We start from the raw sequence: 16,332 nt of genomic DNA, 5'->3' as shown, positions 1-16,332 counted from the left end.
TGTCATCTCTTTTTATGTATTTTAAACCATTTATCGCTTGTGTAACCTGTGGCTACAAGTCCATTCCCTTTATGGGGTAATCGAAATAATGAACAACGGAAAAAAGTGTGGGTCAATTTCTTCCTCATTTTTCGGAACTTTTGATAATAGTAAATCGTTGGCTCTTTGAGGGCGTGGTAGGTACATACAAGAGATTAGTGTAAGATTAGAATTTGGGTTAGATACAGTGCCAGGAGGTTCTGTTTCTATCTGGCTAGCTTCAAAGTACTTCACCATCTACTAAGTGATGCGTTTCATTGTGAATGGTGTGGTCTGTGCTAGGTCTACCCTTTACTCCACAATGCTGTTCCTTCGATGCTATTAAAACCAGGATGTTATCAAAATATATGCACAGTGGCAGACTGGAGTCTGCAGAAATATTTCCAGTGGTGGGGAGGGGGGAAGGCGCGTCGGGGCTGGAGTGCATGATTCTGAGACTGGCACTCTGTGTACAAATCAGCTGGTCAGTTACGAGGTGCATCAAGCTACAAGACCCTAACTCTATAAGCGCTACAACTGGTCAAAGCTAAGGTTTAGCAGTATTGTGGAGAATTCTTATCTGGAAGAGTATGAGTATACTGTAACGAATAAAAACTCTTTACTCCAGATTCCAAGGATGGTTAGGGGCGACGGGTGAAAGTGCCCTTTTGCCTATCCTCCCCTCCCCACCTCCTCCCCTCCCCCTCCCCTTCCCCCTCGCGGACGCCAATGGCTGGCCCGTTCATTTTGAGAACATCAGAGTTGCAGTAACCTTTCTGAGAAACTGTTCTAGATGTCCTTGCGCGTCAATCTTACCACTCACAACAGCAGTGGGAATGTCGGTTATCGCTCAAACAACTGGTTTTCGGCTCTTATCAGTTTCCCAGCCTCACTTTAACCTAATTGTTAAAGCCCGTCACAATACCAGTTCTTGTAATAACCGATTTTCAGTATTTTATTTACATTATTTCCTCTTGTAAACGTAGAAATCAAACAAAGATAAAAAATTTTACTTTCTCAGTTTCTTGATAAATGGAATCAAAACGTCAAATACATTTATGATGACCTGCAGCCGTCCAGAACGAAATTAGAATTATATTAATACCGTCAGCTGCTCACGGGTGTCGATATATATCAACGGGGACAGGTGACAATGTGTGCCTGTCTGGGACTCGAACCCGGGATCTCCTGCTTACATGGCAGGCTCTCTGCCCATCTGAGCCACCGAGGGCACAGACGATAGTGTGACTGCAGGTACTATCTCGCGCACGCTTCCCGCGAGACTCACATTCTCACCTTCCATGTCCACGCACTACATTCGTAGTGTCCCACACCAACACATTCATTACTCGTGGAACACATTCTTACCAAGTCCCGTAACAGTTCGGGGAATACTTGTGCATCTTCACAGAAGAAGGTCATGGCTGGTGTTGCCAGAACCATATACTTATATGGATATGGACATGTCTTCCACGAGGAATGAGTGTGTTGGAGTGGGACTCTACGACTGTAGTGTATGGACATTCAAGGTAAGAATGTGAGTCTCGCAGGAGGCGTGCGCGAGATAGTCCCTGCAGTCGAACCATACACTGTGCCCTCGGTGGCCTAGATGCATAGAGCGTCTGTCATTTTAGCAAGAGATCCCGGGTTCGAGTCCCGGTCGTGGCACACATTTTCACTTGTCCACGTTGATATTTATCAACGCCCGTGAGCAACTGACGGTATTAATATAATTCTAATTTCTTTAAATTAAATAGTCCAATAAAACTTTGTCCGCTGTTCGCTGTTTCTCTCAAAATATAGCGAGTACTTCTATACCACAGAAAACTGCCAGTATTATCCTACTGATTTTAGTTTTTAGAACTCTGCTCAAAAATTATATTTAAATCGGTTATCACAGCACTATGCGGGCATTACGTATAATCCAGCGATAAAGAGTGAAAACTGCGGCAGGAGAACTCTCTTTTTCGTTTTAATTTCTCTGTTAACGGCTAAAAGCAGATAACGTAGACACAGGCAGCAGATCAGGCACTTTCTATTTTTATCCCGAACTATGAATGATTTGTAAAATTTTAACTTTTTTCCTTGTATGATGTCGCAAGTCGACCAAATCGACCATTGTGCTTCACTCGTACTGCATATCGTAAAATACTTCCAGGCTTCCAGATGGTGCCATTCTGTGTTACAACTGACGTTCGACAACAGCGAGAAACTGCGTCCATTCTCGCGCACTGCTTGTATAACAGGCACAGTATTGTCTTGGCAATGTTGGACCAATTCACTTGTTGCTCGTTTCTATCAGCAGTGTTATTAAAGTGGCATACATCACTTTTCCCATTTTTTCTGTAATAACGCAGTATTTAAGAGCTATGGAAATCTTACGAATAAAAATTACTCGTCTTTTTTAAAAAAGGTTTATTTGAAAACTAAAAATTTTACTACGACAACTGTGGCTAATTGGTATATCTGTTTTTACGTGGTTATCAGGAAAATATAAAAAGATACTTGTTATAACCGAGAGCAAACAAATACCGAAAGACATCGGTTATTCAGAACTAAAATACCCATGTCGTTTTAACTGATCGGTTTTTCTATCTCTAAACTGCAGTGTCTCCACAGAAAAGTGTGTCGTTCCATCAATGTACATAGCAACGTTGAGATATGTATGTGTTTATGCGCAATATCGGCAAATGGAAACACGAAGAGGTAATAAGCACATGAGCGATAGAATTTATTTCACAGTCAGAAAAGTCGAGTGACAGACAAGACTGAATCACTGTAATAGAAATTATATGGAAAGCTGTGTAAAGGAAAATTTCCAGTTCTTTCGTGGATTCCAAAATTGAAGCAAATTCCGGGACATCAAGGTGACATAGTCTTATACGGATAGTATTCCATGACTAACGTAATTGGCCCACATACTGTACTGGTATACTGATAATATTACACTACTAAGGTAATTTACCTGAAATAATTTACTAACATGTTACTATAACATTCGCTACTACTCATTACGCTAATTGACCTTCAGCCATTAAGCGCAAGCGCAGATCTCAGTTATGATACGTGCGCCATCCAAAAATTTATCAAGGTGGTAACTCAACACAACTACAAACGATCATTGTGTGCAAAATAAATAGAACACCTCATAAGAAGAACATGACGGGTTTGAATCATTCCCACCGCAAAGGATGAAAAAATCAGGCTTGCACATAAGACCACTTGATAACTAACCAGAAATTCAGATTAGTTGTAGCTTCGGTGACAATCGCCTTTTTTACATTTTCCCCGTAAACTAGATAATTATGAAACGTAACAACTACTCTAAAATATCTGCAGCAACGGACTTGCCGCGGAGGTGGCATCGGTTCACGTGAGATCACCGAAGTTAAGTGCGTTGTCGGGCGTTGAAGGCACTTGGATGGGTGATCATCCAGGCCGCCTCATGATGCCAATCGAGGAGCTACTCGACCCAATAGTAGCGGCTCCGGTTAAAGAAAACCATCATAACGACCGGGAGAACAGTGTGCTGATCCCCGCCCCTCCTGTTCACATCCTCCACAGATGATGACACGGCGGTCGGATGGTGCTGTCCCAGTAGGTCACTCGTGGCCTGAAGACGGAGTACTTATAAAGCAACTACTCTCCAGTGGATGGTCGAACTACTGAGACCTTGATGCCTGGCATCAATAACAGATGGTAGCACAAGAGGTTGGCTTACGCCTACTGCCGAATTTTGCGATCTGTCGTAAGCCTGCGTAAGCACGTGGGGCCTTCCGTCTTAAGTGCAAGCATATCCATTGCGTTTTCTGCCGCGCGACTTGAGTGGAATGTTTCATTATTTCTGAAATATTATAGAAATGTTTTTCGTTGTATATCCTCACCATCGGTACTGAATTTACTGTAAAATTACTTGCTCACTTTTCGGAACTTCCGTTCATAGTAAATCGATACTATTTGAAGCCGTGGTAGACACGAGTCTAGTGTGCTTCACCTTCAGCACCTTCTGTGTCAGTCTCGGTTCCTATGTCCCTGATTTCACAACGAACAGTTCGTTGTCTACTGAGTATACTGTCTGTTGCACGACACTATCCCTCCCACGCTGCTAAATGTAGGTCGTCGGCAAAATATGACTGCAGTGGAACAAGGGCGTCTGCAGAAATTTCCCCAGGAGGTGGTGGTGGCATTGTTAGTGGTGTGTGTGTGTGTGTGTGTGTGTGTGTGTGTGTGTGTGTGTGTGTGTGCGTGTGTGTGTGTGTTTGTGTGGAGGCCATTACTATGAAATTCACACAGTCCAGACCGCCAAGGAAAATAAACCTTGAGATTTGGAAAGGTTGTTGATCTTATATCGCTTATACTGCATATTTCGAAATTCCACCCCTAAGGGGGATACACAGGAAATGAAAGGATTTTTGAAACATGTAGCTATTAAGGTAATTTTGAAGCTAGGCAGACGAAAATTTGTATCTGGTTTCTAGGTCAGAAATAAAGAAATATGTGTTCCAGTATTATTGGGAATTTAACCTCTATGAGGTGAAATAGTAGGTGAACATTTTATCTTGAGATAAAAAATTATGGAAGGACTATGGAAGTATTTTTAAGGCTATATCTACGAAAATTGGTATTTGACTTCAAGGTTACAAATAAGAAAATACGTATTTTCGTGTTTTTGGAAGTTCAACCCCTAAGGGGATGAAATAGAGTGAGCTGGTGCGTTTCTGGCGCCAGTTTCCGTCGATCGATGTTTCGATCTTTGAGTCGCGGTCCAGAGGACACTGCTCGCTAACCGACTGTAGTAGTTCTCTGTGCGGCCCAACATCGGGCTTACCGCGCTTACACTGGACACAGTTGCCAACAAATCGCATGCCATCGCCATATAGGTTGGGCCAAAACATGTGTTCCCGAACTCTGTTCAAGGTCTTGTAGAACCCCAAATGATCCCCTACCGCCGAATCGTGGAAATATCTGAGTGCCATGCTAACTCGTTCCTGTGGAATACAGACCTTCCCTTCACCACGGTTGTCTTCCCCTTTACACAAGACACCCCCCCCCCCCCCCAACCCCACCCCCCGAAGACCTCGCCATCCGCCAACTGCTGCCGAATCGGTCCCCACCCGGGGTCCTCTCCTGTTTGCCGGCTAAGTCGCAGAAGAAGCCGGGTGTCTCGGAGAGAAGGAAATTGACCCCCAGATCCGGCTCCACGTGGCCCTTGCCTTCCCCAGACTCTGCCGCGAACATACGAATAAGAGCGTCGCCAATTTATTGTCTCTGCCACTAATATGGCGAACCTGGAGATAAGTCTCGTCATCTTAACTTCGGTATGATTTTTAGCGATCTTATTAATCAAAGTTTAAGGGCTGGCACTGGCCAAGTAACTCACGGAGGCTCATTGGTTTCAGTCCAGTTGTATTGCTCACCTGTTCTCCAGGTAGGGTTGTGTAGTTTATGTCTCAGAAAATTGTCTGCTCTTGATGTGTGTTGTGTTAGAGATAACTGGCAGCGGTCGACGCTAGCATACTGGGAGCAGAGCACCACGGCGGCAGAGAGATATTTGAGGCCATGTCCTCTCCTTTACATCTTGGGTTATGTTGTCACTTTTGCGTGATTCCATCTTTCCGGTGCTGAACTATAGCATCCAAAGTTCAATTGCATTGCCATGTTGAGTATATTTCCATGTCATTCTCTGCCTCGTGGATCTCTTGTATTGATTTGAATCCTTGGTCTGCTCGCGTCTATCGCCAATTCACACGAAATATTGAAGCAACCTTATTTTAAGGGTATTGTCATATAGTCATGTTCTAGTTGTAATCATTCTAAGAATATTGTTGATTAATCAACTGAGTAAGTAAATTTGAAGGTCCGTTTAGTCAAAATTAAAGGACCCCCTTAATTGTTTTAGTCATTTTTATACAGTTTTGTTTAGGAAAGTTGGCAAGCCGAACGTTAAATATCTGTATTCTTACGCTTAATCTGTTTCTCCCCTGATTGCAAGTAGTGAGAGTTCTGCTATGAATTTTATGGACATTTGTGCTATTTAAGTAAAGCTTTACCTAAGTATATATACCTAGTCATATTCAAATTTCAAGTTTTACGGGTCTCGTTCCACTTAACGAAATTTATTTATTATTTGTCCAACTGATCTGGCCTTGTGATTTTATAATGCTTTTGATTGTAATAAAATATGTAGCAACTACAACGGATTACTATTGTGATTTTGGTGTGTCACTACCATACCCCATATCACAGAGGATGAAATGTTTCATGAAATATATGAAAACCTGTTTTTGATACATTCAACGATTAAGAGGGTGGAATATAGGATGTAATGTTTTATGAAAGTATTTCAGTGCGAAAGAGTTTTTAAAGCGAAATCTATGAATATTGTGTTACAGAAAACTACGTGTTTCACTGTTTTTGGAACTACAACCTCCAAGAAGGTGCAATAGGGGCACAGGTTTCACTGACCCATAGCCTTCCAGCCCAACCTGCAAAGTATACGGACTTGAAATTTGATGAAGGTGTAAATCTTACGCTGAAAGCATCATTTAAGAAGAGATTGTTCGAAATTTCACTCCTATGGGGGTGAAACATGGGTTGAAAGTCTTTTTTTTAAATATGTCCCTATGTCCCTATTGAAGCTATAACTACAAAACTACGAAAATTGACATTTGGTGTCTCAGTCAGATACAAAAAAGAAACAGGTTTTTAGCATTTTCCGAAATTCTTCCATTGGGGGATAAAATAATTAGTGAAGATTTTTTGAAAATAAATCATTATTAAAGAACTACTGAAGCATTTTTATAGCTACATCTATGAAAATAGGTATTTGACATCTCGGTTGGATGTAAAAAAAATGTGTTTCGTTGCTTTTGGAAATTTAACTCACTAATAGAGTGAAATAGGGGATGTAATGTTTTATGAAATATTTCACTATGAAAGCATTTTTAGAATTAAATGGATGAAGATTTGAATTTGGCTCCTCGGCTCTAAATAGAAGAATACGTGTTTAATTGTTTTTGAAAACCCAACCCCTAAAGGGTGTGAGATGTTTCAGAAAATGGTTCATTATGAAAGGATTGCTAAATATATCTGACAATTCGTATTCGGCTAATATGTTACAATTTTTAAAAACTACGTGTTTTTCTGGTTTTGGAACTTCGAGCATAAGGGGATGAAAATTTTAATGAAATATTTATTGCGTTATATTAAAATATTTTAAATCTGCATCTATGAAAACCGGTATTTCACTTCTCAATTAGATATAAAGAAATATGCGTTAGGGAATGAAAGACTGTACAGAGATATCACCACAAGAATACAAACGGCTTGATTAACAAAAACCTTGGACTCCAGCTGTCAGCATTGCTTTTTGATCATTCAGTAAAAGACCATGCTTCAACGGCGCTAAGTTTAGAAAGTTTAGAAAGTGTTGCAGTTTATAAAAGACATAAAAAAACGATTAAAGAAAAAAATTCTTTGCAGACCATGAACGGTCTACGCAAGTAAAGAAGCGGATGATAAGCTAGCTCTTTATGCAAATGAGTTGGTCACTTTAAGTTCCGAGACATGTCATGCAGCAGGAACGGAATCCTATAGTTGCTACGATTGGCTAAAGGAAAAGTTTTGCAGAATCACTCGAAATCACTTCTGCAAGTGGCTAAGAATCTCGTAATGAATAAAAATTCTGTACTGAGAATTCCAAGGTGGGAGAGGCGAGATTCCTCCCCCCCCCCCCTTCCCCCTTCTCACAATGCTATCCTTCTTTACCTACAGCAAAAAATAAATAAATAAATTAATAAATAAAACTAGAGAAATTTCTACTGTGAAACTATTTGCATACAAGAGAACGGCCCTTGAAATTTAACTCTTCAAAGTTTTAAGCCCTGCTCATTCCGGATAATGATTAGAAAGTGTTAATCCACATGTGAAACCTGAGTATATAATCCCTGTGACATTTGATCAACGGTGTTCCATAAGGACAGGTTCTCATTCAAAACGTTCGAAAATTCAATTTCTTTGTAGTTGCATTTTTTAAAGGTGTACTTGTCTAGACTCTTGGAACAGAAAGTTTTTTTTTTAATCCGTGCTTTACAAAAGTTTCTACAGTCCATTGTTTGAAGCAGTGTCACGGCTGCCATGAGCCGCGCGGGGTACCCGCCATGTGTCCAACGCCTTGTCACGGTTCGCGCGGCTCCCCCTGTTGGAGGTTCGAGTCCTCCCTCGGGCATGGTTGTGTGTGTGTTGTCCTTAGCATAAGTTACTGTAAGTAGTGTGTAAACATAGGGACTGATGGTTCAAATGGCTCTGAGCACTTTGGGACTTAACATCTGAGGTCATCAGTTTCCTAGAACTTAGAACGACTTAAACCTAACTAAATTAAGGACATCACACACACCCATGCTCGAGGCAGGATTTGAACCTGCGACCGTAGCGGTCGCGTGGCTCCCGACTGAAGCGCCTACAACCGCTCGGCCACATCGGCCGGTCTATCATGTATTCTAGAAGAGTTGCAAGGTCGTCAGTGGCGCCTGTTCTTTCGAGAGCAGTTACTATCTTCATATCTATGGTTAAACGTTACCCAGCCATTGACCTTCGTCTGTGCGAATGCGCACAGGTTGCCGGAACTCTTACGGGAATCGTCACCTTAGTGTGAGCCAGTAATGAGTGGATGGACAAATACCTATTAAGTACATTACGTATGCGGATTGTGGACGGTTGGGGATGTGAGTCTCACGGGAAGCGTGCGAGGGATAAATTCCTGCAGTCGTGCTGTTCATGTGTGCCCTCGATGGCTCAGATGGATTGAGCGTCTGCCTTGTAAGCAGGAGATTCTGGGTTCGAGTCCCAGTAGGGGCACACTTTTCAGCTGTCCCCATCGAAGTATATCAACAACACCTGTCGGCAGCTGAGGGTTTCAATTAATTATCAGTTGTGAAGGTGATTCGATGAACCCTTTGCCAGGCACTTAAATGTGTTTTGCAGGGTATCCATATAGATGTAGATGATAACTCGTCCCGTGTCGCACGTGCTCAAAATGATTCATACTGCAGAATGCATGCAAACATACTCACCGAAAATACGGACGAATATCAAGTGCAGGCTGCCGAGTGCTGCATATCCAGCTTTGACAGATCGGCTTTTCCTGCCAAGAAGAACAGGAAGTTGCTGTCTAGGAACAATCAGAGGTAGAGGAAGGGTTGATAAATACTCCTTGACTTGCAGACTAAACGTAAATAACGAAAATACATTTTTGGTAAAAATTGGTCAAAACATAATCGGTTGCCCTCCGTATTGGATTAGCTGTTTTGAATATTGAAAATCTGACTTCAGATTCGTTTTCAGCGACATTAAAAATATATATGTAACACTCAGTTCATGCAAATCGAAGTAATAATATAACTAAATGTTTTCCCTAAACTTTGAACACATTTTTTTCGGGTAACTATTTTCTCAGAACGGCATGCAGCATAAATTAAAAGTGGTTCGTTCTCTTAACATCTACCTCTGACCCCTAAAAGTAAACACTTTTCTTAGGAACTTACAGCTATAATATGACATTTGTTAATATTAACTAATTTTTGTGTAGGCATAAGGAGTGAAACAAACCCTCAAAAATCGAACTCAAAGTTCGAATTAGCACTGTATCGTTAAATTTAAGGTTGTTTCATTGCGGTTAGGTATACGCTCCCATAAATTTTATGTTTTATCGACTGATGTTATCCATTTTCAATTTCAGAGGAATAATGTAGTATCAACTGATGTTACCCATTTTTGAATTCAGGTAACATATGAGGTGCCACACTGCACGCGCTCTGCGTACTCCAGTCTCGCAGGCCCTTGATCAAATCATAATTACGGGCGCCATTTTTTATTGAAAATCTAAAATTAAGCTCATAGTATTATCACTCGTAATTCCCAAACAGATCTTTCGAATGTATTTTCATTGTCTCAAAAAGAATTTCAAATGTACCCTTTTTTGCTCATTTGTATGAGAACCTGGCCGTAACGCCGAAATATAGTCACGAGATTTTTTTTCAGAGACGCTGTACGTTCGCGAGAAGACTTTCGTTCTGCGCGTGTCGAAGGACATTCCTCAGATATTACTGTGTGTGTGCTACTCAGTCGTGCCATTTAAGTGTACATCTTTGCATAGTTTTCCTTTCACGATGTAAACAGTGTTCCGCTCAGTTGCTAACTGGCCAGTGAGTGGTTCCGAAGGTATCGGATGTGCGGTGCGTTCGGTCTGCTAGGACAACAGCAGACTAGCGTGGTGCGATGGCAGAAGCAGACACTGAGGGAGCTAGCTGCTGGGACGCCAGCGAACAATTTATGCCAAGTAAGACAAAGAGGACTATTCTAAAATTACGAGCCGTCTCAAAAGTGTTTACCATTGGTAAATCTTGCTGTTGAGTCTGACAAAACTGGCAGTTTTGCCTAGAGATACATTAGAGAGAGCTACAGGAAATCCCTCCACCCCCCTCAATGAATTTTTGGTTGTGATGACAGGCCGATTGGTAGTGTAGCCCGAGATCTAAGTTAGGTTGGAAGGTGGTAATTTGATTGAGAGTTGTTTACGCCAACGATTATGAATGCCGATTAAACGTTGTGCGAGCAGATTGCCCTGTAGCGTAGCCTAGCGTTTCCGTCCGCGCCACATTTAACACACTTTCTCTAACTGTGTACAAAAGTCTCACAACAGCCACGATAACTACGTTTCTGGTGGGGGGAGGGTAGAGTCCACTATGTAACTTTCACTGCAAATTTTAGTAACCGCATAAACTAACCGAAATAGAAGCGTAATTTTAACTATATTTCCTTTTGTGGGAAAATAATGGTTCTCCTCTTTCGGCAGCAACTGTAATATGTAGGCGACTTATTAGTTTTTTTAACTCTGAATTATGATCTCAATAGACGCAGTGCTTTTTTTACGTTACTTGATTTGTGGTCTATAGTAAACAATGCAACGAATTGGTAAATTCTTTGAAGTTTGACGTGTGTTACATAGACGACGTCTGCAATGTTCGTAAGGCCAAGTTTGCATATATTCGGTGTCTGTTTTTTTGGCCATGTACTGTATAATTAAAGGGAGGAGGATTATGTTCAAGGAGCAGTGCATTAGCAGTCTATGGAGAAATTGAGAATTTGGATCTAAAGAACGGCATGCTCGGGCAGTTCGTGCTATTCTGTTGACCACTGTGTAATTCGGACACAGTGATCATTGCCTCTCCCTCGTAACCAGGGGACTCGGGTGCTAATCCTGGTCTGGCACAAATTTTCAACAGTGCCCATTGACTAAAGTCTGTGCCCATTGTCAGCTAATATCATTGTTTCGGTGTTAAATTGTATTTTGTTCACGATACGTAGTTTGGCTTTTTCATGGATAACAGCTTTGAAAAGCGTACAGGTTATATTGATATTTGCTCGTCGTTAGTCCAAGGCAACTATAGCGATTTATAAACACAGTTGTAGTTCGTATTAAGCCTACATACGTAATTGTGTCCTGTGTTTCTTTACCAAGAACTACTTCGTAAGTAATTCCCTGTAGTGGTATTTTGTTTTAGTATTTTGTTTAAATATTTATAGACTGCAGGCTTGGATGAAATATGAAACACATGTCCGAAGTTCCTGTTGATACTGCAGATACTGTTTCATCCGTACTAGGGGCCAAAACATTTCATCTAATACAGAAGGACACAATTTGTCTCGAGATTTAGCAATTTTTCGTAATAGAGGCCTTGCTTCGATATATTTTTCTCTAATTCTTGTTTGGATTTAATCTTAAAACACACTAACTCTTCCACCACTTATTCGATATGTGGTTTTATCCATTTCGTAGCCTAGAGTTCCTAAACGGTCGATAATATTAATGATTTCCTTTCTCAATTATATTTTCTGTAAATCTCCTGTTTATGGTTATTGCTAACATGTTTCACGTTCTCACTTTTATTATTTTTATTTTTCTAGTTTTGTGCCTTGTAGCCAAATTTTCTTTGAATCTGGTTTTTAATTCTGAAATAGTAACAGTTGAAGGTCAAGAGAAGATTGCGGTCTATTTGAGGAGAGTGGCTTGGAGATTTTTTATAACAGACGTATACAGGTCATGGGGATCCTTACCTATATACATTTACTTCGAGTGTGATGTAGCCCATTCTCTTGTCATGATCTCGGCTGTATCGTAGCACATTGTCTCGGTTAGGTTGGAGATTTCTGTTGAGAGTTGCCGAAGTCAACGAAAGTGATTACAAAGTAAAGACTGTGCTAACAGAACGATCTCTAGCGTAGTCCAACACGTTCTTTCTGTCCTTTTAAAGCCTCTTTTAATTAAAAATAACTAAAGCTGCAAGATACAATCACAAAAACTGTATTACGTAATAGAGTAATCCCAGACTATTGTTGTGTAAGTTGTGTGCGTACACTATTTTTTTTGTCAGTGAATATACATTTTTTTACTCATTTGCTGGGTTTCAATTTTCCCCGTTTTCTGGCAAAAAACCTTTTCCTGTGAAGGGCCCATTAGCTTGTCGGTTATATTTGTGACTTTCTCGACGGTCAGTAATTTCCTGATAGTCCATCCACCGGCGTCATTGTTAACATCGGATATAGATTTTAGTATTAGGAAGGCTAATATGAAGCTAATGCATAAGTAGGTCTAATAATTAATAAAAATAGGAATGCGGGTAAGCTACTACAAACAGCATAGTGAACGCATTGTTGTGGCCAAGATAGCCACGAATCCCACGCCTACCAAAGCCGTAAAAGTAGTCCGCAGATGATGAAGAAATTGATGAAATGTGTGATGAGATAAAGGAAATCATTCGGATAGTGATGGGAGATGAAAATTTAATATTAATGGGTGACTGGAATTCGACAGTAGGAAATGGAAGAAAAGGAAACGTAGTAGGTGAATATGGAATGGGGGTAAAAAATGAAAGAGGAAGCCGCCTGGTAGGTTTTTGCCCAGAGCATAACTTAATCATAGCTAACACTTGGTTCAAAAATCATGAAAGAAGATTGTATACGTGGAAGAGACCTGGAGATACTGCAATATTTCATATATATTATATAATGGTAAGACAGAGATTTAGGAACCAGATTTTAAATTGTAAGACAATTCCAGGGGCAAATGTGGACTCTGATCACAATATATTGATTATGAACTGTAGATTAAACTGAAGAAACTGGAAAAAGGTGGGAATTTAAGGAGATGGGACCTGAAAGAACTGACAGAATCAGAAATTGTAGAGTGTTTCAGGAAGATCATTAGGGAACGATCTACGGGAATGGGGGAAAGTAATACAGTGTGATGAGGGATCTGAGTGGTGTACTGTCAAGGGGGAGGGGGTTCCTCAGGGATCAGTGTTGGGGCCGCTCCAGTTCCTTATTTATATAAATGATATGCCCTCAAGTATTACGGGTAACTCTAAAATATTTCTGTTTGCTGATGACACTAGCTTGGTAGTAAAGGATGTTGGGTGCAACATTGACTCCGTTTCAAGTAGTGCAGTACATGACCTCAGTCCATGGCTTGTAGAAAATAAACTAACGTTAAATCACAGTAAGCTTCAGTTTTTACATTTTCTAACACACAATTCAACAAAACCTGACGTTTTAATTTCACAGCATGGGCATATGATTGGTGAAACTGAACGGTTCACATTCCTAGGTGTTCAAATAAATAGTAAGATGTCGTGGAAAGCCCACGTTCAGATCTTGTTCAAAGACTTAATACTGCCATTTTCACTATTGGAACGGTGCCGAAAGTGAGTGATACTTCGACAAGTAAATTAGTCTACTTTGCTTATTTCCATTCACTTATGTCGTATGGTATTATGTTTTTGGGTAACTCTTCCCATTCTAGATGGATATTTTTGGCTCAGAAACTGGAGGTTCAGGCAAAAAGTGGTGTGAGTTCACGAACCTCTTGTCGACTTCTGTTCAGGGAGTCTGGGTATTTTGACCTTGGCCTCTCAATATGTATATTCCTTATTGTCGTTTCTTGTTACCGATATTAGTTTATTTCCAACAATAAGCAGCTTTCACTCGGTTAATACTCGGGAGAAATCAAACCTCCATTTGGGTCGGACTTCCTTAACTCTTGTGCAAAAATGTGTGAGTATACTGCTGCATCCATTTACAATAAGCTGCCACTCGAATTCAAAAATCTTAGCAGTAATCCACGCGCTTTCAAATCGAAACTGGAGTGTTTCCTCATGGGTCACTCCTTTTATTCTGTCGAGGAGTTAATTGAAAAATTAAGCTGATTCTCATTGTACTGCTGATAGCGTTTGCTTAAACTTATGGACTGATTTTCTCTCAGGTTCATGAACATGTATTTCTATCTGTTATTACTTTTTTGTTGTAAGTTCATGTGTCGCCCTAACCGCCGGCTGCTTCACGTCTGCTGTGCAGCGAGCTACCTTAATTTAAGTATTAAATCTATTTTTCTTACTTGTCACTTCTTCTTCCGTGTGTTTTTGCTTTTAGGAAGCTTTAATTGTCGAGTGCTAGTAATAGTGTTACATAGATTTCGTGTTTGTTTTGAATACAGTCAGAGAGAGTCCTTGTAGTCAGCCATAGTGCCAGTAGTGCTAGTGTTTGTTTTGAATACAGTCCAGAGACAGGTAGTGCTATTTTCATTGTTTTCCACAAGAAGTGGTTAGCAATCACAGTTTAGTCAGTAATCAATCGCCTTTAGTGAATTAGCAGTCTACTTAAAAGTTGATTAAGTCTCTTCGGTAAATTGATTCCTTAGGATGGATAGGATGTGTGACTGCTGTGTACGGACGCTGGCCACTCTTCGCGAACAGCTGAGCGTGTTGATGGCCGCGGTCAGCCGTCTTCAGGCTGCTGCCTCGGAGTGTAGCGGCAGTGGGGAGTCTGGTGCGTCGCATGGTGCACCCCAGGTATTAGATGCTTCACCCACTGTCCCTGCTGTCGAGAGATCTTCGCGGGTACCGGGCGCGGTTGGGCCACCCTCTCCCCAAGGGGAGTGGCGGGTTCAGTGGCGTTCGCGGCGCACGAGGCGGAGGGTCAATGTGGAGGCTGGCCGTGTGGCATCGCCCGCTCTGCCTGTGAATGGACATGTGGCTGCTCCTTCAGCAAGGTCCGAGCAGGCACACGGGGGGAGGGGTTTATTAGTTATTGGGAGCTCCAACGTTAGGCTAGTGATGGAGCCCCTTAGGGAAATGTTATAGTTCTGGGAGGAGATTTTAATTTTGCTGGATATAGACTGGGAGACTCAAACGTTCATAACGGGTGGCAGGGACAAAGAATCCATTGAAATATTTTTAAGTGCTTTATCTGAAAACTACCTTGAGCAGTTAAACAGAGAACCGACTCGTGGCGATAATATATTAGACCTTCTGGTGACAAACAGACCCGAACTATTTGAATCAGTTAATGCAGAACAGGGAATCAGCGATCATAAAGCGGTTACTGCATCGACGATTTCAGCCGTAAATAGAAATATTAAAAAGGTAATAAGATTTTTCTGTTTAGCAAAAGTGACAAAAAGCAGATTACAGAGTACCTGACGGCTCAACACAAAAGTTTTGTCTCAAGTACAGATAGTGTTGAGGGTCAGTGGACAAAGTTCAAAACCATCGAACAATATGCGTTAGATGAGTATGTGCCAAGGAAGATCGTAAGAAATGGAAAAGAGCCACCGTGGTACAACAACCGAGTTAGAAAACTGCTGCGGAAGCAAAGGGAACTTCACAGCAAACATAAACATAGCCAAAGCCTTGCAGACAAACAAAAATTACGCGAAGCGAAATGTAGTGTAAGGAGGGCTATGCGAAAGGCTTTCAATGAATTCGAAAGTAAAGTTCTATGTACTGACTTGGCAGAAAATCCTAAGAAATTTTGGTCCTATGTCAAAGCGGTAGGTGGATCAAAACAAAATGTCCAGACACTCTGTGACCAAAATGGTACTGAAACAGAGGATGACAGACTAAAGGCCGAAATACTAAATGTCTTCTTCCAAAGCTGTTTCACAGAGGAAGACTGCACTGTGCTTCCTTCTCTTGAAGTCGCACAGTTGACAAAATGGTAGATATCGAAATAGACGACAGAGGGATAGAGAAACAATTAAAATCGCTCAAAAGAGGAAAGGCCTCTGGTCCTGATGGGATACCAGTTTGATTTTACACAGAATACGCGAAGGAACTTGCCCCCTTCTTGCAGCGGTGTACCGTAGGTCTCTAGAAGAGCGAAGCGTTCCAAAGGATTGGAAAAGGGCACAGGTCATCCCCGTTTTCAAGAAGGGACGTCGAACGGATGTGCAGAACTATAGACCTATATCTCTAACGTCGA

General features: G+C 41.2%; 1 non-coding gene across 1 annotated transcript; it reads left to right on the top strand.

Annotated features, from left to right (window-relative positions):
• The first annotated feature begins 8,799 nt into the window (after positions 1-8,799).
• Positions 8,800-8,874, top strand: Trnat-ugu (transfer RNA threonine (anticodon UGU)). Its single transcript has one exon. It is a non-coding gene; the product is annotated as a tRNA-Thr (tRNA).
• The last annotated feature ends 7,458 nt before the right edge of the window (positions 8,875-16,332 follow it).

Source organism: Schistocerca gregaria, chromosome 9 (assembly GCF_023897955.1).
Source record: "Schistocerca gregaria isolate iqSchGreg1 chromosome 9, iqSchGreg1.2, whole genome shotgun sequence".
Lineage (NCBI taxonomy): Eukaryota > Metazoa > Arthropoda > Insecta > Orthoptera > Acrididae > Schistocerca > Schistocerca gregaria.
Note: the sequence above shows the minus strand (reverse complement) of the source record. Positions and strands in the feature narration are given on the sequence as shown.